General features: G+C 41.2%; 1 long non-coding RNA gene across 1 annotated transcript in view; it reads right to left on the bottom strand.

Annotated features, from left to right (window-relative positions):
* Window positions 1-14930: 14930 nt before the first annotated feature.
* Window positions 14931-18935, bottom strand: part of LOC138435847 (uncharacterized) — a 208773-nt gene continuing 204768 nt past the window's right edge. Inside the window, exons 3-4 of the long non-coding RNA XR_011255273.1 lie at window positions 17743-17874; window positions 14931-15883 (exon numbers count right to left, since the gene is read on the bottom strand). This is a non-coding gene — a long non-coding RNA (uncharacterized lncRNA). The remainder of the gene's footprint in view (window positions 15884-17742; window positions 17875-18935) is intronic.

Below are 18935 nucleotides of genomic sequence, written 5' to 3'. Positions count from 1 at the left end.
TGTGGGACAGCTTTGCTGTTGTTTGTCAGAGGAGTCTGGCAGGCTACAGTGCATGAGGTCACAAAAGAGTCGGACACAACTTAGCAACAAAAAGCAACATGCTTAAATGAGCTGAATGTATGCAGGGTTGAGGACAGTGCCTGGCGCTGGTAACTAGAAGGCCACATTTTGGACAGAAGATTGCCTGGGAATAGGTCAAAACCATAAGCAGATCATTTGGAAGTTAGTTTTCCAGTCTCCTATAATAAAGTAGACATGGTTTGGATAGTGGGAGGAAGTTCTGTCTGCAAGGAATCCATAAACAAGCCAGGCCATCTTAGACTATTTGTGACAAGGATCATGCAGGAACTTGAAAGTGATACATTTTTCCCAGAAATTGATTTGGAAAAGTATAAACTTCTCCCAGAATATCCAGGTGTTCCTTCTGATGTCCAGGACGAAAAAGGCATTAAGTACAAATTTGAAGCATATGAAAAGAACAATTAATGTGAAAATGTTTTCCGATCTATTTCAAGCTTTTCTCCACACCCCCCCACAAAAAACTATATATTTTTCGTTGTAGAGACTTCTGTTCACTTTAGATCTATTATTTTTAAGCAATGTACTTTTATTCCCTATTAATCTTCTTTATTTTCATTGGCGTATACTTGCTTTATCGTGTTGTGCTGTAGAGCAGAGTGAATATGCTATACATATACATATGTCCCCACTTTTTTGGATTTCCTTCCCTTAGATCACCACAGAGCACATAGTAGGTTCTCATGAGTTATCTAGGGACTTCCCTGTAGATCAAATGGTAGAGAATCTGCCTGCAATGCAGGAGACCCAGGTTCTATCCCTGGGTCAGGAAGATCCCTTGGAGAAGGCAATGGCCATCTGCTCCAGTATTCTTGCCTGGAGAATCCCATGGACAGAGGACCCTGGTGAGCTATAGTCCATGGGGTAGCAGAGTCAGGCACGATTGAGAGACTAATACGCTCATCTGGCTCTTTACATTCAAGTCTATGTAAGCAGAATTTTATGAGCTTCTCTGCAGAGTGAAGAATACTGTCCACAGAAAGTTATTTTTATCCTTATCATTTCATGAGCCATTAAAATGGTGATTGAATTACCGAGAGAAAAACTGGAACAATTGATAGTAACAATGTATGAGGGGCTTCAGTTCAGTTCAGTTCAGTCCCTCAGTTGTGTCCGACTCTTTGTGACTCCATGAATCACAGCATGCCAGGCCTCCCTGTCCATCACCAACTCCCGGAGTTCACTCAGACTCACGTCCATCGAGTCAGTGATGCCATCCAGCCATCTCATCCTCTGTCATCCCCTTCTCCTCCTGCCCCCAATCCCTCCCAGCATCAGGGTCTTTTCCAATGAGTCAACTCTTCACATGAGGTGGCCAAAGTACTGGAGTTTCAGCTTCAGCATCATTCCTTCCGAAGAAATCCCAGGGCTGATCTCCTTCAGAATGGACTTGTTGGATCTCCTTGCAGTCCAAGGGACTCTCAAGAGTCTTCTCCAACACCACAGTTCAAAAGTATCAATTCTTTGGCGCTCAGCCTTCTTCACAGTCCAGCTCTCACATCCATACATGAGGGGCTTACCCCGTGCTAACTGTGCTGGGCTCTGTGCACACCATCCCACTAGATTCTCTTAACAACCTTGAAAGGTAGCCTTAAAAAGGCAAAATGATTTGCATCAAGTCACTCAGTTAACAGGTAGACAGAGTCTCAACCCTAAATCCATCTGACATCAAAGCAGATGCTATATTATCTTTCGTGTGGACTAACAGTTTGTCAAGAGCTTAGTCCTGATTGTGGGGATTCAAGATTTATGGAGCTTCTTAATCCATGTGCAGTTAAGCCTATAATTATTCACTACAGTTACATGCTATAAGGGCTTCCCAGGTGGCACTAGTAATAAAGAATCCACCTGCCAGTGTAGGAGACATAAAGTGACGTGAGTTTGATCCCTAGGTCAGGAAGATCCCTTGGAGAAGGGCATGGCAACTCCCTCCAATATTCTTGCCTGAAAAATTCTATGGACAGAGGAACCTGGCAGGCTACAGTCCATAGCCTTGCAAAGAGCTGGACACCACTGAGCAACTTAACACGCACTACATACGTGTATGCTATAAAGTCACCACAAACACCAAATTAGCAAATCCTGAATCACTGCTTCCAGAGGAAATTAAGGGTCAGGTTTGTGTGAGTCTCTGATCACACCATTTTTGTCAACTGATCTATACATAATCTTGTTTCTATGTGCTTCTGTTTAAAGATACCTTGTTTAAATTCTAAATTCTGAATTTAGAAAGATGGTAATGATAACCCTGTATGTGAGACAGAAAAAGAGACACAGATGTATAGAACAGTCTCTTGGACGCTGTGGGAGAGGGCGATGGTGGGATGATTTGGGAGAATGGCATTGAAACATGTATATTATCATATGTAAAATGAATCACCATTTGGGAGAATGGCATTGAAACATGTATACTATCAAGTAAGAAACGAATCGCCAGTCTATGTTTGATACAGGATACGGGATGCTTGGGGCTGGTGCATGGGGATGATTCAGAGAGATGATATGGGGTGGGAGATGGGAGGGGGATTCAGGATTGGGAATTCATGTACACCCGTGGCTGATTCAGGTCAATGTATGGCAAAACCAATACAGTATTGTAAAGCAAAATAAAGTAAAAATAAAAATTGAAAAAAAAAAAAAAAAAACAACGAATCACCAGTCCAGGTTCAATGGATGATATAGGATGCTTGGGGCTGGTGCACTGGGATGACCCAGAGGGAGGGGTTGGGGAGGGAGGTGGGAGGGGGCTTCAGGATGGGGAACACATGTACACCCGTGGCAGATTCATGTCAATGTATGGCAAAACCAATACAATAAAAAAAAAATAGAGATACCTTATTTAGTATATGCTACAGATCCATTAACGTTGAACTCCTGGCCAAAAGCACTATGACTTATTCCTGAGTGAAACTGATCTAACATACATGTTTTCCCCATAAGACACTTCATGGCTTTCCAGCACTTAGGAACAATAGATAGCATTACATTTGGGGGGAGGGGCATTTTTAAAAGCAAAATTTCCAACAAAAGGCACAATCATGCAAACACATGGCAGTGATTATACCACTGACTCCCACAGTATGGAGCCAAAACAGAAGGTTCAGGGTATAGTCTTGTTTAACCTCAGCTGGGAATATGTGTTTTGAACAAATCAAACTTTTTGCCACTCTGTCTACGATGGTGAATGACTGCCGAACGCTCTGAATATTGATTTTAGGGTTACAAATAAATTGTAGCAAGTTGGAAAATCTGTAACTACAAAATCTATGAATAGTGTAGATTGACTCCCTCCTAACATAGTTATTAAGCTAGTCCAGGCAAAGAAATAGTACATTTCAGCAGAAAAATGAAACATTGTTCTTTCAACCTAAATGTTTGAGTGAAAAAAAAAAAACCCAACAAATTATGACTAAATACATTCCTTTAGTTTTTGCTCATTTAAGTCCTCTGAGTCCAAAGGCACAAGTCTTGGTTTATAGCATTGTTTCATATAGAAGAGGAGTTTTACAAAGATCATTTATTTTCAGAGTTTCTAAATTTAATTTTAACTAACTTCTTAAAATTTTTGCCTGTCAGGAGACGAGCTCATTAAACAAAACATTCTACAAGTGTAATACTTGATTTTTTACATTCTTTTGTGAGTTTCTTTCGAATGCTACTGGGTGACTGCTTTTCCAATTTAGTCAAGAGTAATATCATCACCTATTTCAACTGAGTGGAACACAGCTGCTTAGAAATCTCAAGGAGACCACAGATTCAGTCTATTCCAATAAAAAAGAGAGGCAGAATCAAGTCCAGGATATTTAATTAACTTCTCACCTAACACACATAATAGCTTTTAGAAAACTGTGGAAAATGAAAATCAAGATGTTAAGAATCAGAGACAGTATCCCAGAAGTTTTTCCTTCTCCAGGGCTTTTCTTTGTAATGAATGATCGGTAAGCACTTGGCTAGTAACAGTGATCTATGGAGAAAAGGATGCTTGCCTTTCCTCTGATGGACATGGTGGAACATGCTCTGACCACTGCCTAAAGGCTAAAGTCAACCTTTTAACATGGCTTTCAAAGTTTTCCATGATTTGGACCCAGTTTTCCTTACATTGTTATCTTCCACCCCTGTATTATTCAGAATTTCTGTCCCAGTCAAGCAGGTATTTTATATAGATAAATAATGAAGCATGAACATAACCATTAATCTAGAGTCTAGCTGAGAAGGTAAGACTAACATCCACAAAAGTGAAAGATGTCAGGCGGTTATATAAGAGTCATTGGTGTGATAAAGACTGTAGAGTTTCTATGAGCTTGAAGTTGAAAGAGGGAGGGAGCGAGGGAGAGAGAGAGAGAGATAGGAAATAGATTGGTCAGGGAAAGCGCAGTGATTTCAACATTGTTCTTGAAAAATAGTGAGAATTCTTGCTTGTGGGAATGCAGTTGGTGGTGTTGGAGCTATAAACAAACCAACCTGACTGGCAAGGGCAGTTCATGTTAAAGAGCTGGAGGAGGAAACAAATTTGTAGAGGAATTAAAATAGGTAGAAGCACTGAAATTATGTGAAGAAGAAAAAAATAGGTAGACACATTGAAATTGAGTGAAGCAGAGAACAGAAAGCCAATGAAGGCTTTTAAGAAAGATGCCAATAAACCAGTTGGCCTTAAACTGTGGGTGACTGAAATATACACTTACCCATGTCTTTTGCCTCTGTGTAACAGGGATTCTGTTAAACATTGATCCCGCTTCCAACAAAGTTTATTGAATGCCTATTATGTGCTAGACATTTTGGAAAGTGATAGATCTATTAGGAGTGGACAAGGTCAAAATGAATTTCAAAATGGTCCTTTGGTGTTTTATTAATATTCATTTTCATTATGTTTTTCTCTTTTAACCCAATAACTCTCATATGGAAAAGTGAAAGTCGCTTAGAGTTGTCTAACTCTTTGTGACCCCATGGACTTCTCCAGGCCAGAATACTGGAGTGGGTAGCCTTTCCCTTCTTCAGGGGATCTTCCCAACCCAGGGATCAAACCCAAGTCTCTTGCATTGCAGGCGGATTCTTTACCAGCTGAGCCAAATGGGAAGCCCAAGAATACTGGAGTGGGTAGCTTATCCCTTCTGCAGATCTTCCTGACCCAGGAATCAAACTGGGGTCTCCTGCATTGCAGGCGGATTCTTTACTAACTGAGCTATCAGGGAAGCTCCTCATATGGAAATGTTTTCAGTAAATATGACACTTTCACCTTTCTGAATTCATAAACAAGTTTGTGTTTAATTTAGCCTTCCAAGAAGTTGGTATTTAAAGATATAGCACTCTCCAAACTGGTAGGAGCCCCTTAGCAGTGCACTCAATAACCTGCACTTCTTATTTCTATTCGGATATAGCTCACTCTTGTCACAGCTACCTTCTTGGCATCTGCTGTGAACCTACTCCAACTATAGTACCCTGAAGTTACCTTTAAGTTGTGAACTTTCAAAGATGCAAACGTATCCCTAAATGTCAGCTACTGTACTGCTCTACTCTACTTCTCAAGGTACTGTACTATAAAATTAAAAACGTTTTAATTTTTGTGTTTGTTTGTTTCATAGTTTTTGTGTGAAAAATATTATAACTCTATTACAGTACACAGAGTTCCAGAAAAACATCTATTTCTGCTTTATTGACTATGCCAAAGCCTTTGACTGTGTGGATCACAATAAACTGTGGAAAATTCTTCAAGAGATGGGAATACCAGACCACCTGACCTGCCTCTTGGGAAACCTATATGCAGGTCAGGAAGCAACAGTTAGAACTGGACATGAAACAACAGACTGGTTCCAAATAGGAAAAGGAGTACGACAAGGCTGTCTATTGTCACCCTGCTTATTTAACTTCTATGCAGAGTACATCATGAGAAACGTTGCGCTGGAAGAAGCACAAGCTGGAATCAAGATTGCCAGGAGGAATATCAATAACCTCAGATATGCAGATGACACCACCCTTATGGCAGAAAGTGAAGAGGAACTAAAAAGCCTCTTGATGAAAGTCAAAGTGGAGAGTGAAAAAGTTGGCTTAAAGCTCAACATTCAGAAAACGAAGATCATGGCATCTGGTCCCATCACTTCATGGCAAATAGATGGGGAAACAGTGGAAACAGTGTCAGACTTTATTTTTGGGGGGCTCCAAAATCACTGCAGATGGTGACTGCAGCCATGAAGTTAAAAGACGCTTACTCCTTGGAAGAAAAGTTATGACCAACCTAGACAGCATATTCAAAAGCAGAGACATGACTTTGCCAACAAAGGTCCGTCTAGTCAAGGCTATGGTTTTTCCTGTGGTCATGTATGGATGTGAGAGTTGGACTGTAAAGAAAGCTGAGCACCGAAGAATTGATGCTTTTGAACTGTGGTGTTGGAGAAGACTCTTAAGAGTCCCTTGGACTGCAAGGAGATCCAACCAGTCCATTCTAAAGGAGACCAGCCCTAGGATTTCTTTGGAGGGAATGATGCTGAAGCTGAAACTCCAGTACTTTGGCCACCTCATGTGAAGAGTTGACTCATTGGAAAAGACTCTGATGCTGGGAGGGATGGGGGTAGGAGGAGAAGGGGATGACAGAGGATGAGATGGCTGGATGGCATCACTGACTCGATGGACGTGAGTCTGAGTGAACTCCGGGAGTTGGTGATGGACAGGGAGGCCTGGCGTGCTGCGATTCATGCAAAGAATCGGACGCAAAGAGGGTCGCAAAGAGTCGGACACGACTGAGCGACTGAACTGAACTGATCTGAGCCCTATAGGCAATTGTATTAGTTGGGTACCTAAGCTTTGTTGGATTTATGAACAAATTGGACTTCAAACGAGCTCTCGGAACAGAACTAGTTCGTATGTAGGGGACTTACTGTGGATCATAAGTACCCTGGGACAGAATCTTCCTCCATCTCTATATCACCACGATAGGTTCTCAATAAATGGTTAAATAAAATAAGTGAATGAATGCATGAAAGTGAATTTTCCTTATCTGGGTTTGCTTTGTCTTTTGTTTTTCATTTGGGTCAAGTTTTTAAGAGAGACAGTATATGCCTAGTTCAAGGGAGAAAGATAAGTTCCATTTTTATCTTTATATATGAGATAACATTTTCGATATATGTTTGGTTATTCCTATCAGGCTAACTGGAATGAGGTAACAGAACTGGATATCTTGCCTTAAGGTGATTTAAAAATGACAAACCTCAAGCAGTTTTTTCTTTTCCTTAATGGCTATAATATTAACCCACCCCATAAATCTCAACAGTTGGTTCTATTTTAATGCCACAGGTATTTCAATAATACAGACTGTTTGGTACATTATCAGGTAGTTATTAATAAGAACAAAGTAGATTAAACTGTAGGCATCTTCTTGGAGCCTTTTAACTCTGAGGTTTGGATTTAAAACACTTTGGATGTCACCATGAGACTTGTTACTTACAATTCATTGTCTATAATTCCCCCTGGCAGCTTTGCAAAACAAATCTTGGAAAGCGCCTAAAGAAAGCCATTCTTCCTAGAAAACTTGGAAGTCCTTTTAATTCAGTCTGGATGCCAAAGACAGTGAATGAAAGTTTTTGTCTTGTTTGGGTATTTTCCTGCTGCTTTGCTCATTCTTTAATTTTCTAATTAATTATTTATTCATTCTAAGTTTTCAAAAAACAGCAAATATCCTAGGTTTTTAAACATCACTGTGCTCTGATACTGGGTAAGATTGAAGGCAAAAGGAGAAAGGGGTGGCAGAGGATGACATGGTTAGATAATATCACTGACTCAATGGACATCAGTTTAAGCAAACTCCAGGAGATAGTGGAGTACAGAGAAGCCTGGCTAGCTATAGCCAGAGTCTGACATGACTTAGTGACTGAATAAGTACTCTAGAGCTATAGGAATATCTCATTCAAACTCTAGGTGGCGCCCCACAGTAAGCCTGGGAGGGGAAGGAAGGAGCTGGCAGATTGGAGTAAGAACCCCATAATATCCAGGGGTGTAGACTAGGGCAGGGCAAGACATGTGCTTGAGTTTCATTCAGAAAAAAACATATACCATCTGGTAATATAATTTACTTCTAGATTTCTATCTGTGGAAGATGGTATGAAAATAACCAAATTTGTTCAACACCATCCCTCTTAACCTCCTGGATTAGAGAGAGGTCCTTATATCTTCTTTACAACTGTAACTATTAAAGTATTAATTATTTGTTTAATATCTTCCCTCTTTGGACTGTAAATTGCCTTTAATGGTGGTGGTGGTGGTGGTTGGGGCGCAGGGTAGGTGGAGGAGACCTGGCTACATTGTTCATTATGAGCTAGCACCCTGGTACCCAACTCAACACCTGGCAGATTGTAGGCACTCAAAAAATATCTCGTTTTGTTTGCATAGTTGCCTACTGCTTTTTGCTTGTTCTTTCATTAGGTTTTTTATTTATCCATTCCTTTATCTCCACCCTTTTCCTTCCGACATCAGCCTGCCCTTATCTTCTATTCCCCCCTACGCCCCACCCCTCATTTCCACCCCACCCAATCCTCCACCCTCCCTCCTTCCCATTCATCATGAGTGTCAAAAGTTAGCAAGCATTAAACTAAATACATGAAAGCCATCTTCAAATAGTCCGACCTTCAGAATCCAGGGAAAGAATATTTCAAGTTAAGGAAAAGGCAGCCTTGCCCACATAGAAGAGAAAGTGTGCCCAGCCCAGCAATCTTCTCCGCTGGCGCAGTGGCTTTCCCGAGCAGAGGCCGCTCCTCCTGGACTTGGACAGCTGCTGGCAGGAGATCTGCACAGCCCTTCCCTCTGAATGGTCTGGACTGGGGACAATTGGCTGGAATCGTAAGTGGCTTCTTGGCTCACCCCAGCGGTACTTCACTTTCATAAACGGGCCCGTTTCTGGAGTTGCAAGGTTCCAGCACATGGGGATTTCCCTTTGTTAGATCCTGACCTGCAGAGCTATGATTCCAAGCCAAGGCTGTTGTGTCTGCCTCTTAAAGGCAAAGAGAAAGAATGAAAGGGAGGGAGAGAGAGGAAGAAAAAGAGGAGGGGGGAGGGAGGGAGTGGGAAGAAGGGAACAGGGGAGGGGGCAGGGCAGAAAAATAAGGAAAGAAGTAAAATTTTGGAGATGACAGATTGTTATTTACAGACATTTAACTTGCTATTTGTTAAAATATATTTTAAAGTCACTATAAATGGGGACTTCCTTGGTGGTCCGGTGGCTAAGACTCTGAGCTCCCAAAGCAGGGGTCCCTGGTTCAGTCCTACATGTCAAAACTGAGACCCAGCACTGTCAAATATATATAAATTTAAAAAAATACAGTTAATGTAAACTGAAAAAAGCTATTGCACTATCAGTGTATCCTCTCTGTTCCCCCAATGAAGTGATGTGAGTGGAGAGACAAGCTTCTGGAAGAATTTGTGCCCTGCATCCTTACCTCATTAAGCACCATGGAAACAGGACACAGGGCTAGAGAGGAACCTCAGGTGCTAGACGTGAACCCCTCCCTGTGCAGGTCAAGATGATGAGGCTTGACCTGAGGGGAGGGACTTGCTCAGAGCTGCTCAACTCAGGAGTCAGGGCCAAATCTCAGGTCTTCGGATAGTTCTGGGCCCTTTCTGCTCCATGGGCTGTGGTTTTTGTTTCAGTTAAAATAAGTTTGAAACAGACCATCCACCATACATGTATTTCCTCAACTCATTCTACCGTGTGAAACCTCACAGGGGACCCACTTTCAAAAGGCAAAGGAAAAAAGTTGTCTCCTTTAGAAAATGCTCAAAAAGACAGGAAACTTGATAGCATAGAAATGTCACATTACCCTGACCATCATGATTGTGTGAGTCCTAAAGAAATAAAGAAACAGATTCCAGTTAATTCCACACATAGCATGTGCTTTTGAAAAAAAAGGAATTGAAAAATATTTTCCAAACATTCTCACGTAGACTGAGTCAATCTGTCCTTTGTAACCTGAAAGTGATTTACCCTTGTGAAACCATTTGTGCAAATCTGCCAACGATATGAATGATTTTGTTTGTCCACTGTCTCAAAATAATTGATCTTACAGACATTAGGCTAATTAAAATAGCCAGGCTCTTTGCAGAAAATCCACGAGCTGAGCCCTTTTCATTGTGCTTTAGAGGTCAAGAAAGCAACTCTTGTGGAAGAGTCTAGAATACACTTCAATCTATTAAGATAAAGCCAAAGAATGTGTTTTTAATGCATTGATAAAAAATACATAAAAATATTCGGTATTTTTAGTCAGTCTCCAACTTACTCAAGGGTCATATCCCAAAACTTAGTGGGTAAATGGGTTGTCTGGAATTCAGAGTGCATTTTCCCATAGAAACAATGTCACCCATAGGAGTTAGTTCCCAGACTACCCTCTGAATGTTTTTTAACTCATAGTGTAGCAGACTGTTGGAGATTTTAAAATGATCATTTAAAATCGAATATTCTCAATTAATCAGCACAAAAGTAATTGATTGATTTACACCTTAGTTTAAATGCTGACATCTAGGAAGATTTGCTTCAGTTCTAGATTTTTGAGATAATAGATGGAGACTTTTGAGACATTCCTGTAGAAGCCTTTGGGATACTTTCAAAACTCTAAAGACAGACGATGCTAGACCTCTAGTTGCCTAATGCTATCTGATCACGCATGACAAAAGGGGAAGGGACTTCCTTGTGGTCCAGTGGTTAAGACTCCACCTTCCAATGCAGGAGGCAGAGGTTCAATCCCTCGTCGGGATAACTAAGGTCTTACATGCTGCAGGATGCGGCCAAAAAAGTAAATAAAAGTTTAAAAATAGAGATATAAGATAAAAATGAAAGTAAAGTTTTGGTGGGGGGAAAGGGAGAGGGGAGCAGAAAGGTGTCTGGCCCCCATTCAACTTCCACCATCACAAATGTAACAGGACAAGAAATGGGAAAGAAAGAAAGGAGAAGAGAGGTTAAAATGATGTGCACAGAGGGTAGGTACCTAAGCAGTGCACGAGGAGAGATGAGAGATGCCCTGTTGGGAAGTAAGGTACACACAGGAGAGGGGAGGGAGGGAGTATTGGTCTGAGGGCTTTCTGTGTTGTTCTTAAAATGGTAGTGCTGGCCCTGGGCCTCTGTGCGACTGTCCAGAAAGTTCAGAAGGGAAAAGGACCATGTTAGGGGTAGTCTGTTTTGTGACTGTACACCCTGGTGCTGAGGATATTTGGCAAACAGATGTTTGTTCTTCAGGGGCAAGAATTATCTGACTTAGGAAGAACTGGCCTCCCAGTTTGAATCTGTCCACATCTACTGAGGATCTGAGTGTTCCAAGAACTGGGGACTGAGAACCAACTACAGAAATTATCACATCCGTTACCTTGTGGAGCTAATCATAGCTAACATTTATGATTTGTTTTTGCTCATGTATCTTCACAATGACCCTAGAGAGCAGGCATTATTATCACCCCATTTTACAGGTAAAGAAACAGAAACAGAGAAGATAAGTAAATAGACCACAGTCAAATGGTTAGTAAGTTGGCAGCTGGTGTTTGAATCCAGGTAATCAGAATATGGAGCTTACACTCATGACCACCATGCTCCACCGTGCTATCCTCTGCCTTTCCGATCAACGTTCTCATCTCTTTGTGGCATTCACTCCTGCCCTGGTTCCATCTAGATTTTGGAATGACTCAGAAAAGTGGCTGTGTGTAAAGGCTGGAGATGGAAGAGGGATCCAAGGTCAGGCTTTTAGGCTCTGTTAAAACTCTATAGCTACTGTGAAGAAAGTTGCATTCCCACAGAGAACATGTCAGACTTGAAAAAAAAAAATTATGACAAAAGGTCTCCAAAAGGACTTCTGAATCTTGGGTTTTATCTCATTCCACAAGTCAAAAGTCAGTTTCCTAAATCAAAGAATAAAACCAAGGACATCTTTATCAAGTATTGCTTTGACATCACTCCCCTTTGTATATACCAGACAGACACTCCCATTGTCTCTTTAAATAATTTTTCAACACTTCTGAACTTTGGCTTGGAGACCTTCCTTTGAATGAATTTACCTCCCTAGACATACTAGCTCATATTTTTTTTTACTTCAACCTGGCAAAAGTTATTATCCCTCATAAAACTTTACCCTCTCTCTCTTCTCTAAGCCATCATATAAACCATTCCTCCTGATTATACATTCCTCTTCTCAAGCCATATTCATTATGCTGTCAAATTTCCATGGAGGTTAATCTACTAGTGAGAATTTAAGTGGACTTCTGGGGCAGAGTATGCTCAGAGTGGATGGAGCGTGGGCTCAGAATCAGCCAGTGCGGGTTCAAATCCCAGTTCTGCCGTGTACAAGCTGTGCCATGTGGGCAAGTGATTGTGGTGGTGGTGGTTTAGTCGCTAAATTGTGTGACTCTTTGCAACCCCACGGACTGTAGCCTGCCAGGCTCCTCTGTCCGTGGGATTTCCTAGGCAAGAATACTGGAGTCAGTTGCCATTTTCTCCTCCGGGGGATCTTCTCAACCTGCATTGGCAGGCAGATTCTTTAACACTGAGCCACCTGGGAAGCCTGGAGCAAGTGATTGAGCCTTTCTAATTCACTGTTTTCTCACCTGCAAAATGAATAGGATACTTCTTGCACTGGCATAACAGTTGTTGTGAGAGTTGAATGAGATATTACCTATAAAGAACTTAATTTGGGGGAAACATCATAAAATTCAATGAATGCTAGCTCCCATTTATGAGAATTCTTTTGGAGGGCAAAATAACGGGAGATGGATACAAAGATGGATACAAAGAGACATTCGGCTCAGCATTTTTACAAGAGTAAAAAGTTAAAGACAATTTTTGCCCAACTGTAGTTGAATACGTGGTGCTAGAGGTGAAGAACCCACCTGCCAAGGCAGGAGATGTAAGATGCAGGGTCGATCCCTGGGTCGGGAAGATCCTCTGGAGGAAGGCATGGCAACCCACTCGAGTAGTCTTGCCTGGAGAATCCCATGGACAGAGGAGCCTAGCTGGGTACAGTCTATAGTGTCGCAAAGAGTCAGACATAAGTAAAGCAGCTTAACACTAGCACGAGCTGAGTATACAAACAGTCAGAAGTCATGTTCTGAATACTGGGATCTATTCAGACTATTATGGTGAGTTTTAAAATACAACTAACCTTAAAACCTGTGGAATATGGTATTGGAGGGGAATGTATACTTAGAAAAAAGATTGGAAGACTATGGAAAAGTAAACTATAATCATCTCCACAGAGATAATGTATATGAAGTGGGTGGGTATTGGGATTATGGGGGATTTTTTTTTTTAATGTTTTGTACTTTTCGGTGTTTTCTAAATTTTGTACCTTTTAAATTAGAAAAATTATATGCTATTGAAAAATACTGTATTCATTTTAGCCCTCTCCAATGATCTCCTCCTGGTTCTAATTCTTTCAGACATCCAGCTCATCCCCTTCCTTGACTGCCCTTCTCACTCTCCACAGATTTATGTGTCCTCTGCACGGCTGCATTTGGTTTCAAGTATTTGGCAGAGTCTGTGGTTGGTGCTTGGATATATTTATGTGGGTTCTCTCTGCCTCATCAGACTGCATTTTCACCAGAGTATCTTCCCTGTAATTGTGCACAGTGATTTGGAAGCTCTTTGTCCCAAATGCCAACTAACTGAGGTCACTGTAAATAATTCAGGGAGAAAAACAAATGTTTAAATTGCTTCATTATTAGCACTAACATTTATTGGGAGCTGGGGTCCTAGTGTAAAGAAAGGAGGGGATTATAGACCAGTTGGGAATCAGGCCTATGTCTAGAGACAACGTTATATATTTATGCAGGTACCTCATTTTCTCCCAAAGCACAGAAATATAATGTTCCCAAAGCCCAATGCATCGAGGAGGGGCTGACATGGCTGACCAATATGAGAAAAAAAGTGGTATACATACTTGCAGGCCCTAAATAATTTTGTGTATTTCTTCATGAAATCCTACTTCCCTTGCTGTCTGCTCGCTGGATAGTGCTAGGGTGACCTTGAAGGCTGGATAAACCAGGCCTCCACTACAATATGATGGAGCCACAAGATGGAAAGGACCTGGGTCCCTGAGTTTCTGCTTAGAGGCAAACCACCCAAGAGAACTACCTGAACAGAAACACCTGAAGTGAACAGTGTTGGGGAGAAAGATAAGATTCTTAATTATATAATAGCAATGAGATTTGAAGATCATTTGTTTCTGCAATAACCCTAGTCCAACTTTCAATAGAAAATCATATATAAATAGTAAATAATTCAAGATAATATATTCTAGGTGTCAAACAGTAGGCTATTTTAAAAAAAATTTTGTCTAAAGCTTTACTTTTCCACAAGACCCTTTCTTCAGTTCTCTTAGAAATCTTGGTGAGTGGTAATATAATTATCCTTGTATCATGATTTAAGAAGTTGAACTTCATCCTTTGACATAAGCAAAAACCAAGATTTTTCTGGCTTCAAATATTGTGCAGTAGAGGAAAATCTGCTGCAAACGGCTCTTTGCCTCTGGGCATAAACATGGCTAGAGTTCATAGCAGTGACTGACTTAATTACTTACACAAAAGAAGATACTTTGCTTCAATTGTTTAGGCAGTATTTCTCAAACTTTGGTTCTATAAGAAATTAGTCCGTGTCCCAAAAAATAGAGTTTCAAGGACAAATGAGTTTGGGAAACACTGGGTTAAATAAATGTGACCAAGAGTGTTCTATTTGCTGACAAGCTCTCAGAGTCTTGAACTTATGATTCAGAAGCTCATATGGAGGTTGTATGCCATGCATCCCTGATGTATGACTTTGGAGCTCTCACGGTGCAGAAGTTACAGGAGCAGAGAGTGCCCAAACACCCCCATTTCTCCACTGCATCTGCTTCCATCTGTTCACTTTCTCTCAGAGTTTATTTCTTAGTTAGTGTTGGGGACAACAAATTCTTGAACAAGCCCATTTAACCAAGATCAAAGGTAACTCCGAGGGGATTTTTTAAAGGCTTTTTTTTTTTTTTCAGTTTATGTCCAATAAGAACAAAGCACATTCATTGAAACTGGAAGATAGAAAATACAAACAGGGCTTCCCTGGTGGCTCAGTGGTAAAGAATCTGCTTGCCAGTGCAGGAGACACCGGTTCGATCCCTGATCTGGGAAGACCCCACATGCTGCAGAGCAGCTGAGCCTGTGCACTACAATTATTGGGCTCTAGAGCTCAGGAACCACAACTGCTGAGCCCACGCATCACAGCTGCTGAAGCTGGAGTGCTCTACAGCCCAGGCACTGCATCAAGGGAGGCCCCCACAGTGAGAAACCTGAGTACAACTAGAGAAAGCCCCCACAGCAATGAAGCACCACTTTAGCTAAAAAAATAAAAGAAAAACTTAAAAAGAAAAATACAAATAAACAGTAGAAAGAGATGCAAACCAACCACCTCTATTCAACCCCACCAGCATAGTCAGCCTATGACAGTCACTACCACTGGGGGCTGCTGAGGGAGGGGAGAGCAGGATTTGAGGAAGGAGTAGATAATTTTATGAGGGTGACTAGCATTAAAGGAGAAGGCAATGGCACCCCACTCCAGTACTCTTGCCTGGAGAATCCCATGGACGGAGGAGCCTGGTGGGCTGCAGTCCATGGGGTCGCAAAGAGTCGGATATGACCGAGTGACTTCACTTTCACTTTTCACTTTCATGCATTGGAGAAGGAAATGGCAACCCACTCCAGTGTTCTTGCCTGGAGAATCCCAGGGACGGGGGAGCCTGGTGGGCTGCTGTCCATGGGGTCGCACAGAGTCGGATACGACTGAAGCGACGCAGCAGCAGCAGCAGCAGCAGCATTTAAAAGTCTGTGAGAGAGAACAGAAAAGACAAGGAAATGAAGTCTCCTGTTCCAGGATGTAAATTGATCACATGTGGAGGGAGGGGCAAGAAGGAATTCCCACCTCGCAGTCCAGGGTGGGAATATTACGCAATGGGCCAGGTGCAATAATCTTGACTTTCCCTCTTTATTTTCCTTTTCCTTTTCTCTAGTACATCTGATTCTGGCTAAACAGGGGGTGGGGATGTTAGCCCTGACAAACAGCGATTTGATCCCACAGGGCAACTCCTATTGAAAATCAAGATAACATAAATATTTTCGATTCTTCAAGTTGAACCCAGACTAAGTATTTTGTTTTGTGGGTGATCTCTCTGTTCTTTTATTAAAAGAAGATTATTTTATGAAAGCTAAGAATATTTGCACTCCTAGCATGTGGAGAATTTAAAATTCCCAACCAACACATTGTTCAAGCAAATAAAAAGGAGAGCAGAGTTTCCGAAAGGTAAGTTGAGATCATCTTAATTAGTTGAGACTCTTGAGCAGGGATGAACCCAATCTTGAAGCACTGGCTATTTCAAAATAGACCTTTCAACTTAAACAGGAAAACAAAATGTGTTTTTGAGCTGCAGTATTTGGAGCTTGGTCATGATTAAAGGTCCTGGAGGAGGAGATGGCAGATTTTATGGGGCTGGGCGGGTTTTCACCCATCATCTCTCTATGGGAAATTTCATGAAAATATTCAACTCCAATGTCCAGTGAAAAACATTTGGGCCCCAGGGAATCAGTGAAAGCTAACTTTTATAGAGTGAATCCCATCTGGGACCAGAAGAATTAAGAAACAGAGGAATAGCATACCAGTCACATGGTACAAAAATTAGTCTTTCAGCTTACAATCAGTCCATTCCTCAATGTTATGGTTTTCTTGATTAAAGCTACAACACAGAATCAATCAGATGAGGGCTGGTAGATGTTCACTGCAGGACCTCGTTGAATTTCCCCCCAAGTCTGAATTATGTGGTTGTGTGACAGGCCTGTATCCCAGTAAGAGCTCTATCTTTTGTGTCAGGAGGGATATTTCCTCTGGATACCCAGCAGTCTTTCTAAACTTATGGCAATGGCAGACCCTGTTGTCTCTACCAGCAGTCTCCAACCTTTCTGGCACCAGGGATTGTTTTCGTAGAAGACAATTCTTCCATGGACTGAGGAGGGAGGGGATGGTTTGGGCATGATCCAAGAGCATCACATTTATTGTGTACTTTATTTCTATTATTGTTAAACTATGATATATAATGAAATAATTTTATAGCTCACCACAATGCAGAATCAGTAGGGGCCTTGAGCTTGTTTTCCTGAGCTCAAGGGGTAATTCAAGTGATGCGGAGTGGCTGTAAATACAGATGAAGCTTCACTCCCTCGCCTGATGCTCGCTTTCTGCTGTGGGACCCAGTTCCTAACAGGCCAAGGCGGGGTGGGGTGGTGGTTGGGGGACCCCGGTCTAAACAACTCCACTCATGCCCTCTTCCTTAGCAGAGCCTGTTTCCCGTGATAAAAACATCAAGTTCCAGATGGGCATAAAATGCTCCAGCTATATCATGTACCTAAGACTGGCTGCGTGACTCAGTTCTGGCCATTTCTGGCTTGGAGGATTCTAGGAAATGTTTTTGCTTTGTGAAAAAAGGAGAGAGAAATGGGAGGAGAGTTTTGTTTGTTTTTTGCTCTTTTTCCCCCTGCCACTTCTTTTTCCCTTTGATGTAATTGTGAAAGAATATGATGTTGCTGTTTTGTGATCCTGACATGACAAGCCTGAGGATCAAAGATACCTCAGTGGGATGGACCAGATGAAAGGACAGAAACATCTTGATGTGACAGGATCACTGAGTCACTTACAATCCTGTGTCCAGTACCTCTCGATCTTTTGTGGAAGTCATTTTCAGATGGATATTCTACTAAAATCCAAAGTCTTCTAATTAAATACATCCAGTGAAAAGGTGGCCTTATGTTCCAATAGGGCACAGAAACCTGAAAAAAAACAAACAAACAATGTAGTCTGCAGCCCCTGGTTATCTTGAATCCCTGGTATTCATAGATGTAGTTTGGCAAATTCCTCCTGGAAAAAGTAGAAGACCAGAACTTGCTTGACTCTGATCTGAGAAGTCCCTGGCTAATCTTGGCAGAGCCTAAGGCCATGAACACTCTGATTATTACCGAGGAAGTAAGAATTACTGATGTTACAATTCAATATGAGAAAGGAACGGAGGATTTACTCCCTATTTCACACGTTTCTTTATCGCTTTTCTCATTTTCCTTAATCTTATCTTTCCTTTGTTTTGCACTTTGACTTCAGGGAACAACTTCTCCTTTTTTTATTTTGTCAGTTCTGAAGTTACTTACTTCTTCAGTATGGTAAAGCAATAAAAAGAGAGCTGGCTGATTGACTCAGAATGGTGCCAAAAATGTATATATGGAATGTTAGGACATGCTCTATTGAATAAGCAGAAATTTAGTTAATCTCCAATGGAATCCTAGTCTCCCCGCTCCTCACCACCGTCACTGCCCAACTTTTATATCCTCTAGTACTAGTAACTAAGTAACTTGCCAGACTGGAATATCTTCCACTCTATGTACTGTAAATTAAAAATCTAAACTATTGTTACAAAACAGTATAACCCAATGCCCTGGAAGAAATTCTGCTCTAGGGAACATATCCATCCAAAAATTTGTGTTTCAAAAGTTCCTGTCCTTATTTCTATTCTTGAGGAGTTTGATTTTCATTATAGATGAGCAGGGAATTATGCTGTGTCTATATTCTGTAATTTAATTAACTTGAAGATAAACACTTTTCTCTATTGCATCTATTGGATTCTTGATTAATACTAACACCATCCTGAGCTCAAAGCTCAGACAGAGCTGATTAGTAACCAAGGCATTCAAATTTCAGTATGAAAGTAATGCATAGGAAATTCAGTTTTTGTGGGATTCAGAAATTTAGCATTCCACCTGAAATGTGTAAGAGAAAATCAAAGCCTGCCAGAAAAGTATTGTTTGCAAATGCCATGAGTCTGTTGGGTCCTATAAAAGGT

This window comes from Ovis canadensis, chromosome 3, assembly GCF_042477335.2.
Source record: "Ovis canadensis isolate MfBH-ARS-UI-01 breed Bighorn chromosome 3, ARS-UI_OviCan_v2, whole genome shotgun sequence".
In the NCBI taxonomy this organism is placed as follows: Eukaryota; Metazoa; Chordata; class Mammalia; order Artiodactyla; family Bovidae; genus Ovis; species Ovis canadensis.
The sequence above is the reverse complement of the archived record's forward strand: the minus strand, read 5'-3'. Positions and strand labels throughout refer to the sequence as shown.